We start from the raw sequence: 24,676 nt of genomic DNA, 5'->3' as shown, positions 1-24,676 counted from the left end.
GACGGACGATCCAGCGGGGCTCCAAGAGCCTGGCGGGATGGCCTTTTAATGATATGCTAATATATTACATTGAGCTCCCCAACTACCGTCGGTGGGAAATGTAGCCCACCATCAGCAGGCTGAGCCATCCCATCATCGTGAAACCGATCGTGCCACATTGTACGCCCGCCACCTATCACGCCCACTGCCAGCGCACACGGAAAATTCCACCCAAGGTGTCCAACCCTAAATTCTTGGTCTGGCACATTAACACCATTCTTTTCATTGTTGAAGTTGTAAAGGAAAATGTCAGTAAGTTATTACTTAACAATAAAAGACGGATGAAAATATTGATAAATTACAATAAATTGGAATGTAAACTTCTTCAAAAAGCTATGCGAATGTCAACGGGTTCTTTTGGTTTCCAGATAGTATATTAGTGAAGAATTTATGAAGCTGAGCTTAAGGCTTCTATTGAGCAACAGGCTGTCACATCACTATAACAAGATGGCCGCAAGAAAGTTATCACATCTTCTGTGGAAGATAATGAGGTGGAGTGGAAAATAAAAGTGAAGATTGCAGCAAGCAGTGTGAGGTTGTGAGACAAAACCTCACAGGAAAAGTTGCCCAGAAGCAAACAATATCTGATCACCGCTTCTCCACCATTCCTTAGAAAGTGCTTTATCTAAAGATTAAAACATTGAGTCAAGATTCAATCCAATTATTTCTGTCGGTCTCCAATATGAAAGAGCAAAATAAATTGCATGCTAATCTACTGAGAAGTGAACTGGAATGTGGTCTGGACAGGTCCAAACCTAATTGAATGAGGCAGTCATAAAACGTAGATTAGATCTCAGAGTGATAAACATTCCAATGGAAATAGGTAACTATACCACTATCTATTGGCACTTTAAAATGGACAGATTACTCAAGTATTTCTTTAGAAAGAAATAGCTGGAGGAATGTGCATGCAGCCTGTAGATGGATGGCACAAGTGTGTGTTTGGGACGAGACTTTGGAGCATTCAATGTTGTGATGAAGATGCAATCATTGAGGTCAATGGAAATAAAATGGGGAGGAACATCAAACAGGCTTGCTCTCCTTCATTTTACACTCTCGCACAGTGTCAAGATCTATCCTTGTGTGTCTGTATTTTTGTGAATCCTTGTGGTGTTAACATGATGCTTTCTAAGGACATGATTGTTGAACACCGCATGGTGAGCAAACTATTATTGCTAATTTAGAGATGTATCCCTTTAAAGCCATAACACCTAATTATTGCTATGTAAACACAGCCTCGGATAATGAATGTCAGAAATATGACGGTGAGCACAGGGGTAATGGGTTAATGAGGTTTAGCGCGAGGTAGGATATGGCCAGCAGAATTTTGGATGAGGTCAAGTTTGTGGAGGGTGGAAAATGGGTGGGTGGGAAGGAGAGTTTTGGAATTGTTGAGTCTGGAGGTAACGAAAGCATCAATGAGAGATTCAGTAGCAGATGGGATGAAATGGGTAAAATGGATGAAATAGGAGGCTATGCTCCTTTCAGTTTTAAAATATGGTTTTCAAACTTCCGACTGACTGGAAATTTTGCAATTTGAAATGGGACAGAACAAACTACTTAAAAATTTAAGGCCACCTTTCAAGGGGAAGGTGAAAAGCAAACAACCCACCCTCAGGGGAGTGTGAAGGGGGAGACATTTTCTATAATTCAGAGACCCATCGAAACTCGTCACTGAGAGACATTAAAATGCAAAGTGCTGGATAGCCACAGACAGACCCACCCAAAAGCCCCTTGGAAATACACAATGGGTGAAGTATAACAGGCCAGGCTGTAGAGAGATTGCAAGAAAAACTTCAGCAGAAGAGACAGGCTGAAATCTCTCTCTCTCTCTCTCTCTTTTGGAACAAGTGTATCACCTGGTCCGGAAGCCAGCTTTACTAGAAATGTACCAGCAGACTGAGATCTTGCAATTAATGCAACATTTTCTACATCTGACCGCATCCATGAATCCAGCTAATCCAAATCAGCCACAACGTTTAAAAATCTACATCTCAGGGACAATCAAAGGACACTAACCGTATATTCTTTTAACCTTTTTTTAATAGGACTCTAACTTCCCTTATTTCTGGTACCTGTGTGTGTGTGAGACATCGCGGTTTTATTATTTTCCCTCAGGTTTAGTGGTTAATAAATTTGATCTTTCTTTGACTTAAGAAAACCGTGTTTGATCGGCTCCTTATTGCTCACAGCTTAAACCGTTTAATACATTCTTATTTGGGAAAGGCACATCCTTGTGATAAAGAAACTTGAACCTTTGTTGTGACCAACCGAGGAGGCTGAGTGGAGAGGAGGCCATTCAGCCCTTCTCACAGGTGGAAGCGGTTGAGCCATTAATCATCAACTCTATCTGGACCACATCGAACATTATCAGGTTCTGGTCTCCACAGCCAAAACCGCTCACTACTCCAGTAACGCAACAATAAGCTTTGTTTTTTTCTCCACTATCAGCGATCTCCTTAAACCCCACTGACAACTTCCCTTTCTGGCCCAAGGCTGGGCCCATGTTATTAATTCTATTGTTTTTACGGGGAATATTCCTGCTCTGTATACTAAAATTAGCCACTTGTTTCGAGGGTAGTGTTAAATACCATGCACAGAGGGAGTCTCCCCACTTTGTGAGTGTCCATGACAGAAAGTGGGGGAGCCTTTGACCAGACCTCAAATAGTTAAATACATTTAGCTCCTTTGTTCTGTAGAATGATTACATTACGGTTTGAACTGGAGTTGAGCAGCCAATTATCAAAATACTTGGTTCTTCTCTTTATTCATCTTCAGCTTCCATCGACTGCCTTTGACATATTTTTTATTTAACAGCCTTTCCGGTTCAATAGGGGATTGTGATGCTCCAACAGTATCATTTGCACACAGCCCTAGTGAATTGGTCACCTAAGAAGGATGAAAAAAAATTCCCCTCAACTCCTGTTATTAATGAGGAAACCCAGACATAACAGATTCATTCACCACCTCTCCCACCCTATGCTCATCTGTCCTGATTCTTCTGGTGTCAGTGCTGAAATCAAAATGCCCAAAATTTTATCTCATCTCCGACTCAGCAGCTCCCTGTTTTCCTTATCAAAAGCTGTTTCGGATCAATGAAGCATATTAACCTTGTTAGGCTGTTGCACATTTATGAAGAAAAGCTGTTAAAGCAAAGCAACGATTTGATATGGAACAAACACAGCATGTCCTTATCTACAGACCAAACTGCAGAATAAAGTTCCCCGAGCAGATGGTTCTAGGAATAAGGTGATCTGAAGCCATCCTCGAGAAAGTAAAAATGCCCTTTTAAGTCAATCAGTCACCACAACAAATCTCACTACTTCATGGATCAGGGTGCCCAGTGTTAACGCTTGATGCTTAGGCAAAACAGACGCTGCTTTTATGTTGCTTTTAGTGAGGTGTTTGGGCCCTACACAATCATGATTCACCACAACTCCCCACCCCCACCCCCGCCATCAGGACAGCCCTTCCTCCATTGGGCCAATGGGTACGTTTCCCTTAACAAAGCCAGCAAGATTGTTCTGGGATTGTGCGAGAGACACTGACAGCACAAAGACCCAACATAAACGCAGCGAAAGGACCAGCCAGGCCCTACAGAGCACCACAGCTCAACTGTGGTCGAGGCACCGAGAGGGTCATTGTGACTTTGTGCAATAGCAAATTGCCCGACCTGGTTTACATCTGTGCCCTATTTTTAATTCCATTGTAGTGAGCGACAGATCTCCAAATCTCCCTAGAGGAGAGAAGGTTAATAGAGGTGTTCATAATAATGAGGGGTTTTGACAGAGCAGTCAGAGAGAAGCTGCTACCACTGGCTGGAGGTTTAGTAACCAGAAGACACAGATGAAAAATAACTGGTGAAAGAAACAGAGGAGGGTTTTTCTTAGCTCAGCGAGTTGCCATGATCTAGAATGCACGGCCTGAAAGCGAGGTGATAGCAGACTGACCGCAACTTCAAAAAGGAACTAGATATATACCTGAAAAGGAAAGATTCGCAGGGCTTTGAGGAAAAGGCAGGAGAATGGGACCAATTAGGTAGCTCAGGAGTAAAATTCTATTAATTTCACTGTGTGTTGGTTTTTTTTCCTGTATAGCTCAGAAGGAGGCCATTTTGTCCCTAATGCCTGTATGAGCGTTTAGAAATAATTATCCAATTAGTCTCATTCCCTGCTCTTTACCCATAACTCTGGAAATCTTGCCTTTTTAAGTATATGTCCACTTCCCTTTTGATATCATTGAATCCACTTCCACCAATACTTCAGGCAAGAATTACCAGCACATATTTTATCTTTGTCAAGAAATGAACAGAGTTCAGAGCAAGGATAGAGTGGTTTGTGTTACAAACCAGCAAAGAACATTTTCTCAGTGCTGTACTTAGAATTCTGTTGGTTCATGTGTGTGTGTCGCTGTAATAAACTTGGTGTACCAGACAGGTTTCTTATTAGAAACAGTAAACTTTATTTACAGAGCTCCTGGTGAAGCTACATGCTTGAACCAAGACAGCCGCTAGAAAACTCCTCCCCAAAGATTACCCCCGCTTGGGGCTGATTCGTCAGTACAGCCACAAGATCCCCAAAGTGTTATGAAACATTTTACTTACAATCACTGCAGTCACTGGCTCAATAGCCTTGATTTCTTTTCTTGAAGATCTCTTCCTCGCTGCATCATTTCTCCTTTTCGAAATCTTTCTCAAAGCTAAATCTCAGCTCCTTTTCTGAACTAGCCTCTCTGTCCCTGCTGGATGTCCCATTCATCTCTTATTTCGCAAAGTGACTCGACATGTTTCATTGCATTCCAGGCGCTATATAATAACAGCAACTTACATTTATATAGGGCCTTTAGAACCATCGAACGCTACAGCACAGAAAACAGGCCATTCGGCCCTTCTAGTCTGTGCCGAAATATTATCCCGCTAGTCCCATTGACCTGCACCTAGTCCATAGCCCTCCAGACCTCTCCCATCCATGTATCTATCTAATTTATTCTTAAAACTTAAGAGTGAGCCCGCATTTACCACGTCAGATGGTAGCTCGTTCCACACTCTCACCACTCTCTGAGTGAAGAAGTTCCCCCTAATGTTCCCCCTAAACCTTTCCCCTTTCACCCTAAAGCTATGTCCTCTCGTGTTTATTTCTCCTGATCTAAGTGGAAAGAGCCTACTCGCATCTACTCTGTCTATACCCCTCACAATTTTGTAAACTTCTATCAAATCTCCCCTCATTCTTCTACGCTCCAAGGAATAAAGTCCTAACCTGTTTAATCTTTCCCTGTAACTCAACTCCTTAAGACCCGGCAACATCCTAGTAAATCTTCTCTGCACTCTCTCAATCTTACTGATATCCTTCCTGTAGTTAGGCGACCAGAACTGCACACAATACTCCAAAGTTGGCCTCACCAATGTCTTATACAACCTCACCATAACATCCCAACTCCTATACTCAATACTTTGATTTATGAAGGCCAGTATGCCAAAAGCTTTCTTTACAACCTTGTCTACCTGTGACGCCACAGGTAGACAAGTTTTTAACATAATAAAACACCTGGCAAGAGCACAATAAAGCAAAATTAGAGCCATATCAGGTGATATTAGGGCACAGTAATTAAGAAGGCAAATGGAATGTTGGCCTTATTGCAAGGAATTAGAGTATAAAAGAAAGGAAGTCTTGCTATAATTGTACAGGGCATTGGTGAGACAGCTAGGGTACTATGTGCAGTTTTGGTCACCTTAATTGCATTGGAGGCAGTTCAGAAAAGATTCACTAGGTTGATTCCTAGTAAGAAGGGGTTGTCTTAGGAGGAGAGGTTGAGCAGGTTGGGCCTATTCTCATTGGAGTTTAGAAGAATGAGAGGTGATATTATTGAAACATAAGATTCTGAGGGGGCTTAACAGGATAGTTGTTGAGAGAATGATTCCCCCCATTGGGAAATGTAGAATTAGGGGGCACAGTTTAAAATTTTCAGTAGCAACCCCTTGGAATGACTTTCCTGAAACTTCCCTGCAGTATCTAAGTATTTTTGGGTCATGAAACCATCGATTCCTGGCTTTTGCTGGGTCTTTTAACTGCCAATTTTTAAAAAAATTTAATTAAATTCTCTTTTCCGCTTGGTGTGAGCTTGGCTGGCATGTGGTCAGGCACCGACTTGGAACCCGGGGCTGTTCACAGCGCTTTTTAAAATGGCAATTCTGACTACTGCTGACTTAGAAGCTTTTTAAAACTCATTCTGGCCAAGAATTTAAGTTTTTTTTTTTAGCTTACCCTTGCTAGGTCTTCCGACCCTCTGCACTCTCTGAATATTGAAGCTGGACTTCCCCATGACCCAATGGACTCTTCTGTGGCTCTGTGGAGTTTTATTTATGCTTTCTGCTTCCAATCCTGCTTCAGAGCTTCTCTCAGGCGATCTTCCCCCCGCCCCCCACCCCTGTCTTCACTTCTGGTGCTTTCACTCAGGTCAGAATGTTGCTCTTTTAATCTTCCAGGTTTTAAATTTCTTCTCCAGTCTCTGTGAGGTTCTAGATTGTTCCGGTTGCTGTCACCATGTTGTCGGATGTTGTGTGTAGTTCAGTAGGTCTCATGAAGAGGTTCTGAGTCTTGTATAGTTTCACAGTAAGTGTTTACTAACTACTAATAACCATGTACACACATACAGTATCAGGTATAACTTGGGAGCTGTCTCCATGGTTTCCTCTACACATGGCCCTGTCCAGTGCAAGACTGCCTTCTGGACTAGGGTCAAGAGTTCCTTTACATCACAGTGCGGACGGTACTACGCCTAACATTTTCCATGCCAGACCCTTATACTGCAAAAGCATTTTTCAAATATTGATCAGTTTGGCGGGCTGAGTCCAGAGGGCTTAGGGGCCATAACCCAGCCCGCAGGGCACGAGTTGGATAAGCCTGAGCTACACCATGTGCTCTTATCTTGCGCTGTAACTTTTGACGTGACACCTTATCAAATGCCTTTTGGAAATCCCAAGTACACCACATCTACCAGTTCCCCTTTATCCATCTTGAATGTTACTTCCTCAAAAAACTCTAATAGATTAGTTAAACACAATTTCCCTGTCACAAAGCCATGTTGACTCTGCCTGATCACATCGTGATTTTCTAAGTATCCTGCTATAGCCTCCTTAATAACGGATTATAGCGCTTTCCCCGTGACAGATGTTAGGCTAACTGGCCGATAGTTTCCTGTTTTCTGTCTCCCTCCTTTCTTGAATATAAGTGTTACATTAGCTTTTTTTCAAACTGTTGGGTCCCTTCCAGAAGCTAAGGAATTTTGGAAGATTATAACCAATGCCTCTGCTATCTGTGCAGCCACTTCTTTAAAGACCCTAGAATGCAGGCCATCCAGTCCTGGGGACTTGTCGGCCTTTAGGTCTAACAGTTTTCCTAGCACCCTTTCCCTGCTGATGGTGATTGTATTAAGTTCATCCCCCCCTCTCACCTCTTGATTTTCAAATAGCTTGGGGGAGTTTTCTAAGTCCTCCACCATGAAGACAGACACAAAATACCTCTTCAATGCCTCCGCCATTTCCTTGTTTTCCATCATCAATTCCCCAGACTCACTCTCTGGAGGACCAACACCAGCTTCGGTTATTCTTTTCCTATTCAAATACTTGTAGAAATTTTTACCGTCTGATTTTATATTACTTGCTCGCTTTCTCCCAGACTTGGCTTTCTGCCTCTTTATTGCCTTTGTAGTCATTCTTTGCTGGTTCTTAAAACCTGTTCAACCCTCTGACCTTTGCAGATTTGTACAGTGTTTCTTTCAATTTAATATTATTCTTAACTTCCCTATTTAGCCACGGATGATGCATCTTTCTCAAAGAGCCTTTCTTTCCCACTGGGATAAACCTTTTCTGAGCATAATTAAGTGTCTGCTTGAAAGTCTGCCTCTGCATCTTTATTGTCCTGCCTTTTAACCCAGTTTCCCAGTTCCGATATGGCGTTATTCTGCTCCGCGCTCGAGCAGTCTAGTCAACCAAGCTAACCAACCCCCCACTAACCCACCCTCCTTGGGGGGGGGCTCAGAGGCAAGGGTGGTTTTCAGTGCTCCCCACCCTCGCCAAATGCCAGGTCTCTCGATCGGGCACAGGGTGCCTGACTGTGGGGTCCCCTCTCTGTGAGGCCACTGGCAATGCCGGCAGCCTTCCGAGGGCCCGAGAAAGCCAAGTGCACCCCCCCCCCCATTTAATCTCTGAGCCACCACTAAATTGCGGTGGGCTCGGGGTCAATGGGTGCCAGTTGGCTCATTGATGAGCCTAATTAATACCCTGTCGGTGGCGGCTGAGAATCCCGTGTCAGCCCCTCCCACCCTCCGACTCCCATCAGGGGAAGTTTGCCGCCAACAGGAGAATGAAGTGGGACCCTGCCTATGGTTACATGAGCCTGGCCTCCATGTTTCCCCTCGTCAAGGGCTGGGATAAATCAGCCTTTCATTCTCAACGTTTTCAGCCACGTTGGATGCTGCGGGCCTGGTCACAACTGGTCCCACGACGCTGAGAATTATCTCCATTTAGGGCTCAGCATATGCAAATATCTTTGCCCCGGCTGACTCTGCCCTGCTCCCTTCTGTTGTGTGCCATGCTGCCCTGCAAGGGAGAGAGAGGGCAAAATTTCAGCGGCTGTGTAGCTCTGTGTTCGGGTGATGTGCCTGCCGTAGCTGAATAGCTGGAAGTATGTGGAGGCAGTGAGAGGTGGGTGTCAGGCTGGCAGCCTTGGTAGTTGTGCAAGGGTAAGATCTGGATGTTGGGTGTGAGTTCTGAGTGTCTTGGCGTGCTGCTGTATGAGAGATGGGAGTTTGGTGCATTGAGCAGTGTGAGAGGCTGGTGGAGCTGCACGTAGGAGATGTCATGTGAAAGTTTATTCATTCATACTGGCCACCCACGTGAGGTTGTTGGACCCCCTTGTGGCTCTGCTGCTGGGTCCTCAGCCAGAGTTCAGGGTTTGACCTTCCCAGCCACCAGTCCCTTCTGAGGGTGGTCCTTGAGGAGCTCCTGTTCCTCCTTGCAAGCATGCCATCTCTAGAGTCATACGGACTCGAGACGTCAACTGTGTTCCTCTCCGCCGATGCTGTCAGACCTGCTGAGCTTTTCCAGCTATTTTTGTTTTTGCTTCGGATTTCCAGCATCCGCAGTATTTTGCTTTTACGCCATCTCTCCTCCTGCCTATATGCACCACTAATGTCTTGTACCCTGCATTCATCAGTCCGGATCCATCTGTCCGCCTTGGTGCTTAGTTTACAAGAATTCCCATTGCAGCAATTTTTTTGTGCTGCTTGCCTTTAAGAGGCAGTCCACCTTTAAGAAAGAGCAGGCTGCCTGCACCCTGTGTTCTGCAGCAGCGCCTCCTGCTGTGTGCAGATCTCACTGCAGCATTACTAAGGAGAAATCAACACTTGACATACAGGAGTTAGTGCCAAAATCATTCAGATGAGGTGAATATTCTTTCTTCGGCTGAGAATCGTGATTTCCAAAACCAAAAATTGGGGCATTTGAATTTCGATCTCTACATCCAGGTTATATTAATTCCATAAATTGAAAACCAAATCTGATTGGGAAGATGGTGGTGTGTTGACATTGTCACTGGACTAGCAAACCGAAGGCACAGGCTCTGGACACATGGGTTCAAATCCCACCACGTCAACTGGTGGAACTTAAATTCAATGAATAAATCTGGCCATGGCAAGTGTAGTGTGAGGGTTAATGTGTGGAACTGTGGAAACGCTGTCCAAACCCATGACCACTACCACCTAGAAGGACAAGGGCAGCAGACACATGGGAACACCACCACATGGAAGTTCCCCTCCAAGTCACTCACCATCCTGACTTGGAAATATATCACCGTTCCTTCACTGTCGCTGGGTCAAAATCCTGAAACTCCCTCCCTAACAGCACTGTAGGTGTACCTACACCACATGGACTGCAGCGGTTCAAGAAGGCAGCTCACCACCACCTTCTCAAGGGTAACTAGGGATGGGCAATAAATGCTGGACTAGCCAGCAACACCCACATCCCATGAATGAATAGAAAGAAGCACCTCCCATAATGCTGATGTAAGAGAACACATGACTAGGGGAGGAGGGAGACAATGTTCATGGCTTCCGTAGTCATAGATAGCTGCACATAGTTCAGTCGTATAAAATAAACCAGCTGTTGTTTGAACATACCAATGTCTCAGCAATCATCCTGAAACCACACTAACCAACAACAACTACCATCAATTGTTGCAAAAAACCCACCCGGTTCACTGATGCCCTTTAGGGAAGGAAATCTGCCATCCTTGACTGGTCTGGCCGTCATGAGACTCCAGACCAACAGCGATGTGGTTAACTCTTAACTGCCCTCTGAAATGGTGTAGCAAGCCACTCAGTTCAAGAGCAATTTGGGATGGGCAAATGCTGGCCTTGCCAGCGATGCCCACATCCCATGAATAAATAAAGAAGTCATTTTAATAAAGCTTTCTCATGGGAGAAGGGATAAGCTGAAAGCTAAAATAGGAGGGAGGGGGAGAGCTAATTGGTTATGACCGAGTTATTGAAAGATAGTCAACTCCTCTGGTGCCCTCGCGCCTAAGCTGGGGAGGTAGTTGCCTCTCAGGATTGAGAGAAAATCCCTGACACGTACTTTACAACGCAGGCACGGTGGAACAATGCAAAGCCAGGCGAGACGAGCAGGAGGGTTTAAAGCAAAGTTCGAACAAAATGCAGAGCACAACAGGGTCCTGAAGCAGCAACAACAACAACAACAACAACTGAACCGACACGGTACTGGAGACACAACAGGCCCAGGTACACACACAGTGAAGAGAAAATGGTGAGCTGACGCAGAGTTTAAAAGCGGGAAAGTTCAATGTGAATTTATGGAGGGCTCACGGTCAAGGAACGTCACAGCAAAATGCAACTTCAGCTTCTGTAGTCTTGTCTTTGATAGTTATGTAGCGTTTTAAGCGTTCTAATCAACGTCTTTTCCAGCAGTATCTGTTTGAAATTTGCTGATCATTTCCCTTACCTATACTCATAGGTGTTATTTTTGAAATACTTTGGCTCATGTTTTGGTTTGAAACTAATTTAAACTGCGAATATTCCTTGAGCTAGCGATCTGGGAATACCGTACCAAAAAAATTGGCACTTTCTGAGTTGCTAACCGATTACAGGGATCAATATTTCCTAAATTGCATAAAACTGTGAATATGTTGGGTATGTTCATTTCAACGGAGGATTGTGCACTGAACAGTGTGGAGGGGGACTTAGTGATTTACATTTTAAGTGAAAGATGTTAGTGCAGATTTATTTTTGACTTTGGTAGCTTGTATTACAATAAAAGCAGAGGCAGCAATGCTTATCATAAATTAGATTTAACCTTGGAGCTGTGATTGCTATGGTGCCTGGTACTTAATTCGAACTTTCAAAGTGCTGTGATTTGATTTTGTTTTGTGAAAGCAAATTTCTTCTTTCAGTCAATAGTCAGTATTTTTTACAGTCATTTGCAAAAATGCCTGAAGTTAACAATAGGCAATTTACTGAGTTTTTTTTGTGAGCACATGTTATTTTCATTATTTTATCCATTATGAACTGTGTTTCGTTATCAAAATATTGGCTTGAGTTAAGGGGGAAATTGTGGGGAGAATTTTACTGGTCCACATGGATCTGGGGGAGGAGGGCTGGGGGAGGTGGGGGTGGGTGGGGGAGGGGGGGAGGGGGGTGGTGAGGTGGGGGTTTGGGTTGGTGGGCGGTAAAATCAGGGGGAGCTGTGTCAATCGTGTCTGCTCTTGGAAAATCTTACTGACGGCGGGAACAGCTTCTGACAGGCTTCCTGCCGCTAGGAGGTGGCGAGCAAATTTAAATATTGAAATACCCTATTAAGGGTCATTTTACCAAAGCATCAGCATTTTTCCCATGGTAGATCAACACCGCACCCACCTCCCCATATGTCCCCGCCCCCACCGCAGCAGTAGCCCAGGGTGGGTTGGGGGGGGGAGGGGAGCATTTTTTTATTCAGAGAGGGGGGGGTCAAGGGCAGGGAAGGCAGCCCCTGCTGCCCCAGTACTTAGCTCAGAGGGGTTCCCCTCCTTAAAAGATTTTTTTTTAAATTTCCTTTCGATTATGTGAGTCTGGTGACTAATCTATGCTCACTGTGCTTGATTGGTTACGTCTGGGTGTGGACTCTCAGCAAAGTGAACAGACACCACAGGAGCTACTCGAGCAGGGGCTTCCCGAAACGTAGGTCACAATCCCTCTGAGGCAGCGATGGCTGCCAGGGAGGTCATGCTAAAGCTACCAGCTGTGAGGCCTCTTTAAATCCTCTCGTTTTTCTAAAGGGCGGGTGTGGTGTAAATCGGCAGATCTCTGGGGCCTGATTCCTGCTGCAAAGAAGGGCTGTAAAAATAACAGCAGTTCAAACACTTCCTCCATGATCAATCTCACACCGTCCCCACCCCAACGCTCTGCTCAGCAACTCAAGGAACGCCCCCATTTTCCCCACTCAACAGCTTCCGTCCCCTCCAAACTTCCTTTCTGGGGTTAGGTGAAATCTGGAGGTCACACTGGGAAAACATCTGGGGAGCACCTGGATTAGAGGCTGAGCTGTAAGCACGAGCGTGGACATTTTGTGATTGCACAGTTATTTTAAAATACTTGTAAATAAACCTGTTGCACACTTAGGGCAGGATTTTCCCCTCACCAGGTGGGCCAAAAAGGCTGCAGCAACTTATTAAAACAGGCTGCCGGGTCGCCATTGGACCCGGCGTTCATTGCAGTCCTGCTGCCCACCCACCCACTCCCGCTGTCCTCGGGAGCGCGATTGATGTTGGTGGGGGGGGGGGGGGGCCTGAATTGGCCCGCCCGTGTAAAATGGCAGCGTGGACCCGATCGCAGGCGCCCGCCCGCCAGCCCGAAAATCCTGCCCTATAAAGTTGGGTCAACACCTAAAAATGCAACCTCAGTTCCATGTGTAAACTATGGCCTGAATTTTGCCCACGTCCTTGTACACACCATCGGCGGACATGATATCCACTTCCGGCTGCGATCACAACTGACACGCGGTTTGACGCAGGCTGGCCAATTAAGGTCCGGCCAGTGTCAACCGTGCCCAGACATTGGGACAGCTCTGCCAGTCACGGCAGGAGCATGACGGGCGCTGGGTCCAATGGGGGCCTGGGGGGTTTGGGGGGTGGTCAAAAATCGCACAGGCAGCTCCCAGAAGTCTGCCAGGAATTGGTGTGGAGCCTCAGGGAACTGTCCAGGAGAGAGTCTAATGCCTAGCAGCAGTTAAGGCCTCAGCACTTGCCGGGCACACCAGGCGGGAACGCAGTGCATTTTGCCCCACAACTCTCTGACCAGCACCTGCACGCCCTTGTGGAGGCAGTGAGTGTCTGGCGTGATATTCTCATGCTGAGGGATGGCAAGATGAAGAGAGCCACCAGATGAAGAAGGGCTGGATGGAGGTGGCTGCCCAGGTCAGCGGGTATGATGTTGTGCACTGCACATGGATCCAGGGCCGGAAACGGTTCAATGATCTTCTGCGATCCACAAGGGTGAGTATCAACCTGGCATGGAACTGTGTATAGATCCCGTGGAGGGTGGCCATCCTTCACGGCACTCAGGGGTGTGAGATACAGAGTTCCAAATGACAGATATCTCTGTGCCAGCCAAGGCTGGGAGATGTGCCGCTTGCCTTGTGCGTATAGAAGGGTGAAGAGTGCCAATCTGATGGGCACCTCAATCTGGGCCTCCTTGGGGTGGAGGGCAAGGCTGTGATCATGTGACAGGTAGAGGGTGCACTAGTGAATGCACTTTTTCCCATACGAGAGAAGAGAAGCCATAATGTGAGTACGCATGAACAGGTTGTGTGGTCCTCAACATACTGATACTTTGCAAGTTCGAGATAGACACCCTGGACATGGAATACGAGCATGGAGCAAGGTCCACAGGTCGCGGAGAGGCAGGAGTCTCAGAGGATGGTAAGAGTCCAATGGACAGGTGAGAGACTGGGGAAGTGTGTACGAGCTGTAGGATCATGGCATCTCCAATGAGAAGTTCTAATCAACAGTCCCCATTGCTGGTCTAATCACAGTGACTCAGTGAGACAGTTGTCCATTCTGACAAACAACTTTGTTATAATGTAATCAACTGACATATTCTGTTCCTCCCTCAGAAGCACCATCCTCATGATGTCCGTTAGACCCCGAGGGCCCTCCCTGGACACTCGAGGAGACGCGGATACCCGCGTCACATCTTCTCTCTGAACCAAGACCCAGCACAGACACACGCACATCGGTGGGCAATAGCACATCGGATCAGCTGGTTGTGCACAGTGGTGAGGGCACATCACCTTGCCTCTGGAGCAGGGGGAGGCAGGGAGTGCCCAGGGTATTGGCAGTTGGAGGACTGCTGGAGATGAGGACCATGCTGAGACCCAGGCAGATGATGAGCCTCTGGAGTCGTCCATCAGGCGGCAGATGCTGGGTATCCAGCGGGATGTGTGGGAGGATCTGGCAGAGATCCATGAGGGTCTGCGTGCCATGGTCTCTGTCATGGAGGAGCCCATGAGGAGCTGGAGCACTGCATTGACCCTGAGCACCGAGCGCACAGCCTCCTCCAGGGAGAGAGTGGCGACTCTCATGGAGAGACAGCTCCAGGAACAGAATCAGGTGTTCCTGGGGTTGTGTTCGGACCTCTATTCCCACACTCTGGCAGTGACCTCAGCAGGTCACTACCAGTGAGAGAGATGGATGAGGCCCAGGTGACTCTGCCAAGTGCCCGTCCACCAATGGTGAGCAGGGAGGTTCAAACCAACCTCACGCTAGCGGACCAGCTGCATGTCACATCTGCAGCTCCTCTCAGGGTGCTCCAAATGAAGGCAGCAGCTCCTCTGCCCTCTGCCAGTGCCCGTGGCATCCAGTGAGGCCGCAATGCCTGAGGAGTGCCCAGACATGACACTGGACACTTCCTCCCAGGCGGGGCCTGCACAGACTCCACTGGCCAGAGGACACTGCCAAGGTCATCAGGGTCAACAGGACATCACAGTCAGCAAGATGCCTCTAATGCCGCTGCCAACAAGGGGGGCACCAAGATGCAGCGCTCACAACTGGAAGCTTATGGCACTATAAACATAAGAGGGGTTGCCATGGGTGACATTACTTCAGTTGAAACATGTTCTATGTTTAAATTGTGCAAACATGCCACCATTTAAAGATGTTATGAAGTTTCACGGTCTGACTGTGCTTTATGTTACTCACAGGTGTTGGGCATGGGAGTGGCTTGTGACAGACGGGAAGGGCTGCAAACCTTATTTCCGAGATAGTTGGTTGACATGGGGGTCACAGGACGGCCTCATCAGGAACGTTCAGTAAGGGGGCATCACCCTTGCCGCCACTTTCAAGCCAAGCCTTGGATGCCTGGCTGAACAGAGTGTCAGGGCCTCCCTGCTCTCCCACAATGTTCATCACTCCTGCAGCCATGTCCTCACCCTGGGTCTCCTCTGGCTCCTCATCAGACCCATCAGTTGAGCCATCCTCTGCGGCCTGGGGGGCCGCCTCCCTGTCTTCATCCTCCAGAAGGTCCCCCCTTTGACAGAGCCGAATTGTGCAGAGCGCGGCACACAACGACAATAAGCGAGAACACTCTGGAGGATATTGCAGTGCTCCACTGATCAGTCCAGGCAGAGGAACCTCATCTTCAGCAGCCCAATGGTCCTCTCAACCACCGCCCTTGTAGAGGTATGACTACTATTGTACCTCTCTTCATCTCTGTCCTTGGGTGTCGGAGTGGCGTCATGAGCCACCTTTTCAGGGGATATCCTTTGTCACTCGGCAGCCAACCATCCAGCTGAGCTGGAGCCATGAAGAGCCTTGGCATCTGGGAGTGCCACAGGATGTATGCATCATGGGAGCTGTCAGGGCACCTGGCACAGACCTGCAGAATCTGGGTCTTGTGGTCACATGCACATGGAGTGGAAACCCTTTCTGTTGACGAAGGCACCCGGCTGACCCACTGGCACCTTGATGGCCACATGAGGGCAGTCGATGGCTTCCTGGATGCAGGGGAACCTGGCAATTGTTGCAAAGCCTCTGGCTCGCTCAGCCTGGCTAGCTTCATCCATCGGTAATGAATGAATGCCATGACTCATCTGAAGAGAGCATCACCTTGACGCAGCTGTGGATAGCTGATTGGAACACGCCACATAGATCCCCCCACTGACCCCTGGAAAGATCGAGTGGTGAAAAATTTGAGGGCTATTGTGACCTTTAGAGCCACTTGCATTGGGAACCCACCCATACAGTTGGAGGTGATCTCCAGCCCAATCATCTGGCATATTAATGTCATGGTGTACCTAGAGAGGCGGAGCCTCCTGTGGCACTGGACCTCAGACACGTTGAGGTAGCTGGATCGCTGCCTGTAGACTCTGGCTGCAGGATAGTGGCATCTCCCGTGGACCCTTCCGCCTTGCTCTCCCCGCTGGCCCTGCAACTCCTGTGGCTGCACCTCTCCTCCCACAGGTCGCTCCCTGGGACGCTGCCTGCGGACACCTGGCCTCCTCTCCCTTCTGCCCCTCTATCCTCTTCACAGGAGGTCCCACCAGCGGAGTATACTATACCCATTTGCTGCAATCAAGGGTGCAATCGGCAGAAAGTCTCCAATAGAGTTGGAGGGACAAAAGCGATTTCACTGGGAAACTGAAATTTTACATCCCACTATACGTCACCCACACACAACATTTCCCACTCTGCAGGGCTCCATAAAATCCTCCCTTTTGATTCTACATCCTGAAACACTAACAATAACATTAATATTCCAGTAATTGCTTTATCACCATCCTAACTACCCTAACCTAATAAAATAGGCACTCAACATACAAACTACTGACATTAAATGAAAGACGTTTGGGGTTTCAGTTTTGCTGCATTCGCCATGTCCCTGAGTGGAACTTCCCAGAATGCAGCTGGGCTGATTGGGAGTCACTATTTCCTCTGATTAGTGACCTCGGACTCGAGGGGGCACAGTCAAGAAATTAGAGCCCAGCCTTCCAGGACTGAAATTAGGACACACTTCTTCACACAATGGGTGGTATTTTATGCCTTCCCCCATGGCAAATTTGGTGACTGGGGGTGGGGGGGGGGGGGGGCATTTAACCAGGCGAGAGCCTCACCACATTCCCGCCCCCACCCCAATTGAGCAGGAAGGCCCTTGGATGACCTTCCCCCCCTACCCCCCGCTGCCAATTGAGGCCCTTAAGTGGGCAATTAATGCCCATTTAAGCGCCTCCCAGGTGGTGCTGGCCTCTGATTGGTCAGTAGCTCTCAGTGGGCAGGATTTCCGCCTCTGGGTCCTGATCCCATGGAAGGCCCACCCATGACCAGTTAATTGCCTGGTTTGGTTCATAATCTGGCCGGGCCTTCCCCACTGAGGGCAATATGGGTCCCCAGCTGGTTCTTCAGCCAGTGGCCGATGCCCCTGTCAACCCCATAAAATTCCCTGAAAGGTGGTAGGAGTTTGGAACTCTCTTCCGCAAATGGCAATTGATTCCAGATCAATGTTAATTTTAAAGCTTGAGACTGATAGATTTTCATTAGTCATGGGCATTAAGTGATAGGGGGCGAAGGTGTGTATGTGGAGTAGGTCACAGGTCAGCCATTTTCTCATTGAATGGCAGAACAGGCTCAAAGGTCGAAATGGCCTTTCCCTGTTCCCCATCACTCTTACACTGAGCCTGTCACATTGGTGGACTACATCTCCCAGAATCCAGCCGTGTCAGTCTGCTTACCACCCTGATCGACAACTTCTGGATAGCAATTAAAATTTCCCCTTTCTCCTTGGTTCTGAACAGGTAAGAAGACATGACTCACGGTGAGAGGGAGGTCTAACAATCTTGCTATGAATTTTTTTTTCTCAAAAGTACAGCTTTAATTCTTTTAATTCTTTTGAGCGGATGAAAAATATTCTTTGAGTTTAAAATCGACACCTGCGACACTCAATTCTAGGAATGAGTTACAACCCTCATAGAGATCGATACCTTTAAAAAGAAAATTTGGATTCCCAGTGACCAATTTAAAAGAATCGCAGTTTCGAGTTTTAAGACTTTTACTGTAACTAATAAACTAAAACCAACATTGATTAAACATTATGTAGTAGGAAATTAATATTCTAAATTACAGTGAAGGCAACAGTTATTAGCGCTTTTACAGAATCAAAAATCCCACACTACATTTATATTTTACAGCACGCTCTCCATAGAATTGTAGTCTTTATAGTCCAAAGTTACTCCCAGGGCAGAATTTTCTGCCTGTCAGACGGGCCGGTCGGGAGCGGGCGCGGGTGGGAGTGGAGCCGATCGCTACCCGCGATCGGCTGCGTGCCACCATTTTATGTGGGCGGGCTAATTAAGACCCAACCAGCGTGAAGCACGGCCAGTAGCGCTCAGCGCTACCTGTGCAGGCGGGGGTAGGAGGGAGAGTCAGACCCTGCACTCTTTCGCGCATGCATGTGAAAGAGCACAGAAATCTCCCTGAGGCACAGAGCTGCCTCAGGGAGATTAAGTTCAGATTCAAATAAAGATAGATAAAAGTTATTTAGCCATGTCTCCTTGTGTGACAGTGTCACATGAGCTGGGACATGTTTCTGAATCGTGAAAAAAATATTTATTTATTTATTTAATAAAACCTTCAGGGAACCTCATCCCGCCCATGGATGAGGTTCCCTGAAAAACGCAAAGGCCACTTGGACCCTTCGCCTTCCCGCCAACCTTAAGGTTGGACGGGCAGCATTGACAATTAGTTTAATTGTTTTTTTGATGGCCTTAGCAGGCCTTTGACAGTTGGCAGGCACGCGCCTGCTGAACGAAAGATCTGAATGACGTGCGGTGACGTCGGGATGCACACCTGACATCACCGCGTGTCATTTTACACGTTGGCGTGCCGGGCTGCTCCCACACGCCAATGTGAAAATTCTGGCCCCAGTTTCCAACGGGCTTACTTCTCCCCATTTTGCTGAGTTGTAACATCCAGTGACCAATTAAGGCCCTTTGCCTCAGTCTTTTAAAAAATCCTGAACTGCCCTCCAGCAACATAGCTCACTCCAATGATTCCTTCCCCTGGCCATCCCAGGACGAATCTCCCAGGACTCTTAAATTTCCACGGGTTCTGTCTCTTTGACCAGAGAACCCGTACACTATCTGGAAGCTAACAGAGCAGAACAGCCTTTCCCCCTCTGCTAACCACAGAAGCTGCTGTACTGTCTCTGTCTCTCTCTCTCTCTCGTTGCGTTCAGGTACGAAATATGGCACTCGGTTTTCAAGTCTTGACCTGGGTCTCACCGTTCCCATAGTAACCATCACCTGGCCTATTGCCAGGCAGAGTCCAACACAACTTCACAACATCCTCCTTTATCAGGGCCTTAATTTAAAAGAGACAGTTTAAAACATAACCATCTTGTAAAACCTGGCAGTTGTAACAAATGCACCTGCCTTTCGGTGTTGTTAAGGTGTAAATGGCAGGAAATGAATGTGCAATCCTATAATTTCCTCTTAATATAAAGATATTTACTCAGATTTGAGCAATAAAACCTAAGCTGACACTCCAATGCAACACTGAGGGAGTGCTACATTGCTGGAGATGTCATCTTTCAGGCGGACATAATGCAAACTGCCCTCTCCCAGCGGAGTGGCTGTGATGGAGTCGCCAAGGGCTTTTTGGCTGCCAGTTAGTGGTCTCTCTGGCTGGATGCTCACACCCAGTCTGTGTTTCCAATCCAGCCATCTTCCCTTCAGCTCCTCTTTCACTGCTAGGGTTACCAACCCTCCAGGATTGCCCTGGAGGCCCCCAGGAATCAAAGGCTTACCTCCAAAGAGACTGCAGTGAGCAACCTGGGAAAAAAACGTCTCGGTGCAACATTTTTTTAAAAATTCTCTCGCAAATCAGTTCGAAAATATATCAGACATCGGAAATAGGCTGTTTGACTAACAGCCAAGAGTCAGGCAATTGAAAAGAGAAATGTATTCACTTATTCCATTCGCTTTCCAACTGCCCTGAGAAGGTGGAACACGATGAGATGGACATGTCGGCCGGCCAGCGGCAGGAGTGTAGGGGATGGGGAAGGAAGTCATGTGATGACACCTCCAGGCTAAGCCCAACCAGAACTGGCAACTGGTAGCTGCTAATGATCGCGATGTCTCCACCTCCTCATCGCGTCGAGTATCCTCTATCCGACACCCTGGGGGCCAATTGCCTTTCAGTGTTCAGATCATTTTGGTTTTCGGATCTACTGCCTATACGGGAGGCCTGGGCCTACTTACATCACAATAGCCTAAGCCTGGGCTAGTTATATTCTACAAACAATAGGTTGCTTCTCCACTTGCCAACTCTCACGCACCCTACTTCTTACCTGTTAGCACTTATTACACCTGTAGCGTAATATTACACTGCTTTATTAACACACAAATTAACTGCGTAGCCACTAAAAGAAAAAGCTCAGTTTTTGGATGTGTTTGGCTTTTGGATGCATGGATAAACAATACGCGACCTATAGTACGCTTGTCTCTCTCTCTCTCTCTCTCTCGTTCTAAACTTGGGCCGTGCCTTAAAAAAATAAAAATAAAAATACTGCTGGAATGCTTACTTTAAATGCATGCAGGTCCCTGCTCCCTGTTGAATTTGTTTGTCTAATTTTGTTACTTGCTTGCATGACTTTAGCTGATTACTTAGTTAATAGATGAATTTTTCGGAGTGAGTCACTCAGCAATTCAGTCTTCAGGCTGCAAACCTGTTTCTTTAACAAAACTCCATTATCATTAATATCACTTCATAATGTACTGGGAAAATCTGCATTCTCTTGCTGCAGTGTTTGGTTGGGCTTTACCACAAAGATTAGTTTTGAGGTGCCCTAGAATTCTAGCAACATTGCCTCTGATTCCAGGTGTCAAAATCTGCCAGCCAGGCTTAAATTATTTTTTGGTCTCCAGCAGAGACGTTTCACTAGCTGATGCACAGGTGAAAAGGGATGAAACTGAAGATGCACCTTGTACCTTCATAACAGGGACCTACCGATGGACCATGAAAGTATATGAATTTATACAGTTAATGGGTGGAATGTTCAGCACCACGGTCTTTTGCTGACAAGTTTTTAATGGAACTGCAACTCCTCACGTAACTGAAACAGCTTTCTCTGTCTGCCCCACTCTTTTCACTTATAGTTCATGCTTTAGAAATATCCACCACCAGAACCGATTTCCAACTGTGCAGCCTGCACTATTTATGGAATAAAATCAGCGTGTGTCTGCCTAGGTTAAAAAAGCTGTGTCCATAAACAGCAAGGTACACACAGGATGAGGCTGGTCCAATTCTTGCTGGGAGAAAAGAACTTAAATGTCTTGGTACAAAAATGTGAATGGATTGAAAACTCTCAGGGTTGTCTAAGAGGAATGTGAAAAGCCTCTGCTTTGCTTTCCTAATTGAAGACACATGGTGTGCCACCTCCCATCAATTGTTCCATTCTGTCTGTGCTGTGAAGAATATACAATGCAAATGTTACAGTAACGGTTATACATCAATTGCGTAGAATTTAGAGAACAGGTAAAGGTCTGCTAGTCTATGTCGGTGTTTATTCTCCATAAGGGTCTCCTCCACACCTTACTTCATCTAACCATGCCAGCATATCCTTCTATTGCTTTCCCCCTCATGTGTTTATCACCCTCTTAAATACAAGAACACAAGAAATAGCAGTAGACGACCATAAAGCCAGTCCAACCTGCTCCATCGGTCAATTCAATCATGGCTGATCTTGGGCTCCAACTCCACTTTCTTTTCCACTCCCCATATCCCTTGGATTCCCTGAGAGACCAAAAACCTGTCTATCCCAGCCTTAAACGTATTCAACGATGGAGCATCCACAACCCTCTGGGGTAGAGAATTCCAAAGATTCACAACCCTTTTTGAGTGAAGTAGTTTCTCCTCATCTCAGTCCTAAATCATCAGCCCCTTATCCTGAGACTGTGCCCCCATATTTTAGACTCCCCGGCCAGCGGTAACAATCTCTCAGGGTCTACCCTATCAAGCCCCTTCAGAATCTTATAAGTTTCAATGAGATCGCCTCTCATTCTCCTAAACTCCAGGGAACATAGACCCAATTTGCTCAGCCCTGCAAATGTATCTATACTGTTCACCTCAACCACTCCACTCAACACCAGGCTTCACATTCTACACTTTCTCTGCATAAAGAAATTTCTCCTGAATTGCTTATTGGATTTGTTAGTGTTAGCCTTTCAGTCCCGAGTTTTGGATACTCCCACAAAAGGAAACACTTTCTCTACGTCTACCCTATCAAACTCCTTTATAATTTTAAAGACCTCTATTAGCTCTTTCATCAGCCTGCTCTTTCCTAGAGACTAGACACCATACGTCAGCATTCTAGGCCCCAAGCTCCAGAATTCCATTGCTAAACCCCCACCCATCCTGTCCCTGCTGCATCCCCTGCTCTGTCTGCTCCTTCAAGATAGTGGCCAAAACCCAACTCTTCGACTAAGATGGAGCTGCAGATAGTTCTGTTCATGGATCCACAAAGTCCGGTCTCCATTCAGTCACTGATCTTGGTCACCCCCTGGAAGACATGGCCATCTCGAGAAAGTCACCCCATAGGAGTTGCCAGTCTGGAAGCTTGCCCTGATCCCTGAGCTTCTATGTTGGGGCCATCCACTGCAGCTTATGTGCAAAAGCAACCCTACTCCAGGGTAGCCCGGTGTGCAGTGAATCCACCCCAAATGGCGCAGCACACGTGCGTTCACTGCGGGTTCCTGAAGTCAATCAGACAAGTACTGCACCTGGTGTGAGAGTGTGTACAGTGCCCACACACAGCTCTGGCACTCTCTCCAATATTGATTCTTTTAAAAGCAGGACAGGTGAGATCAGCACAACCCCCCCTCCCCCAACAATCTTCAGCCAAGACCTAATATGTCCTAAAGAGCCACAAGAATTTTAATCAATATTCCCATTCATTTCCATTTATTCCAAACTGTGAAAACTAACGAGTCCTTTCAGACATTTATCCTACACCCAACAATGAAAAACAGTTTGTCTGATCAATATCACATTATACTGTTTGTGGGATCCTGCTGTGTGGAAATTGGTTGCCATGTTTCCTAAATAATAAGTGACCAAACTTCAAAAGTGCCCAGATTTAGCTGGAATGCATTTTGGAACATTGAGATTGTGAAAAGCATAATAAATATATTTTCTACCTGCTTGTGTCTCCCTGGTTGAAAAGTGACCTCTAAGGAAAGTACGAGACTTGGAACTAGTTTGATGTTTCCACTATCTCCTTCCTTGTAGAAATTACAGGCCTCAGCAGTGAACAGCAATGCTAGCTGCTATTCCAGGACAAGCTCAGGCAGTGGCTGTACCTACCGCTAACAGTCTGTCTTCCTGGCGAGGGTAGCCATATTATGATTCACGGGTCCTATATGGCCCATGAGGGCTGCCAATTTGCCCCTTCAAGCCCGGACAACTTAATCCTATTTCCAATTCTGTTACTTCTTGTCCGTTTGAATTTCATGGAGCTGGAGGCCAGCAAAGGACAGTCCTGGGTGTCACTGCCCCACCAACCGATGAATGCTTCATGGAATACCAAGCTGTGTTGAAGACTTGGGGCTTCTCCTCATGAAGGTTTCTGAACTTATCTGCGGGAAGGATCCCATTTGTTTTGTCTTTCTATAAGTTGTTTTTCACACTTGTGAATCACTTGGAAAATGAATTAAAATGAATAGACAGAAGATTATGAGGCCTGTGAATCAAGCGTACGTCCAGATTTCTGACACGGACTCCATTCACATGACCTTCTGCACAGGGATTACTGAAGATGATGATTTACACCACAGCCTCTACATCAATAGCTATTTGCAGTGAATCATCCTGTATTCTTTTATTATTAAGAACATAAGGAATAGGAGCTGGAGAAGGCCAGTCGGCCTTTTGAGCCTGCTCTGCCAGTCACTATGATCATTGCAGCTCTTTCCCGCATTATCCCAGTATACGCTTAATTTCCTTGATATCCAAAAATCTATTGGTCTCAGTCTTGAATATACTCAACAACTGAGAATCCACAGCTCTCTGGGGTAGAGAATTCCAAAGGTTCTCAAGTGAATCGAGTGAAGAAATTTCGCCTCATCTCAGCCCCTAATGGCCGACCACTTATACTGAGCTAATTGACTGAGCCTTTATCATTATAATTTTGCGTAAGAAACTTTTTCTGGAATCCCCCTTCATTTCTGTGGTGATACTTTAGAGTTGTTCACTGCTTTCTCTCAAAATCCTTCATAACGTTGAAATCACCAGCAGTTGACTTCCTTTGTTCAATGGGAAATGCATTCAAAGATACCAGTTTGGATGATTTATTATTTGAATTACTCTACCCATTAGCCTTTCAGTGTTATTTATTTTCCCAGCCTACAAACAAAATCAAATGTTATCAAATCAAAGTGTTATGGAAAAGTATGTCGAACGGCACACTTAATGGAAGTAATCTGCAGTTCGAGTCTCACCATCCATGTTACCTTGTCATGTGTTCCAGCTACATTTCCCACAAACAGCAAATGCCATAAATGATCAAATAATCTGAGCTTTTTTTTGTATATTAGTTCTCGGGATGT

The sequence above is a fragment of the Cetorhinus maximus genome, chromosome 21 (assembly GCF_964194155.1).
Source record: "Cetorhinus maximus chromosome 21, sCetMax3.hap1.1, whole genome shotgun sequence".
Lineage (NCBI taxonomy): Eukaryota > Metazoa > Chordata > Chondrichthyes > Lamniformes > Cetorhinidae > Cetorhinus > Cetorhinus maximus.
Note: the sequence above shows the minus strand (reverse complement) of the source record.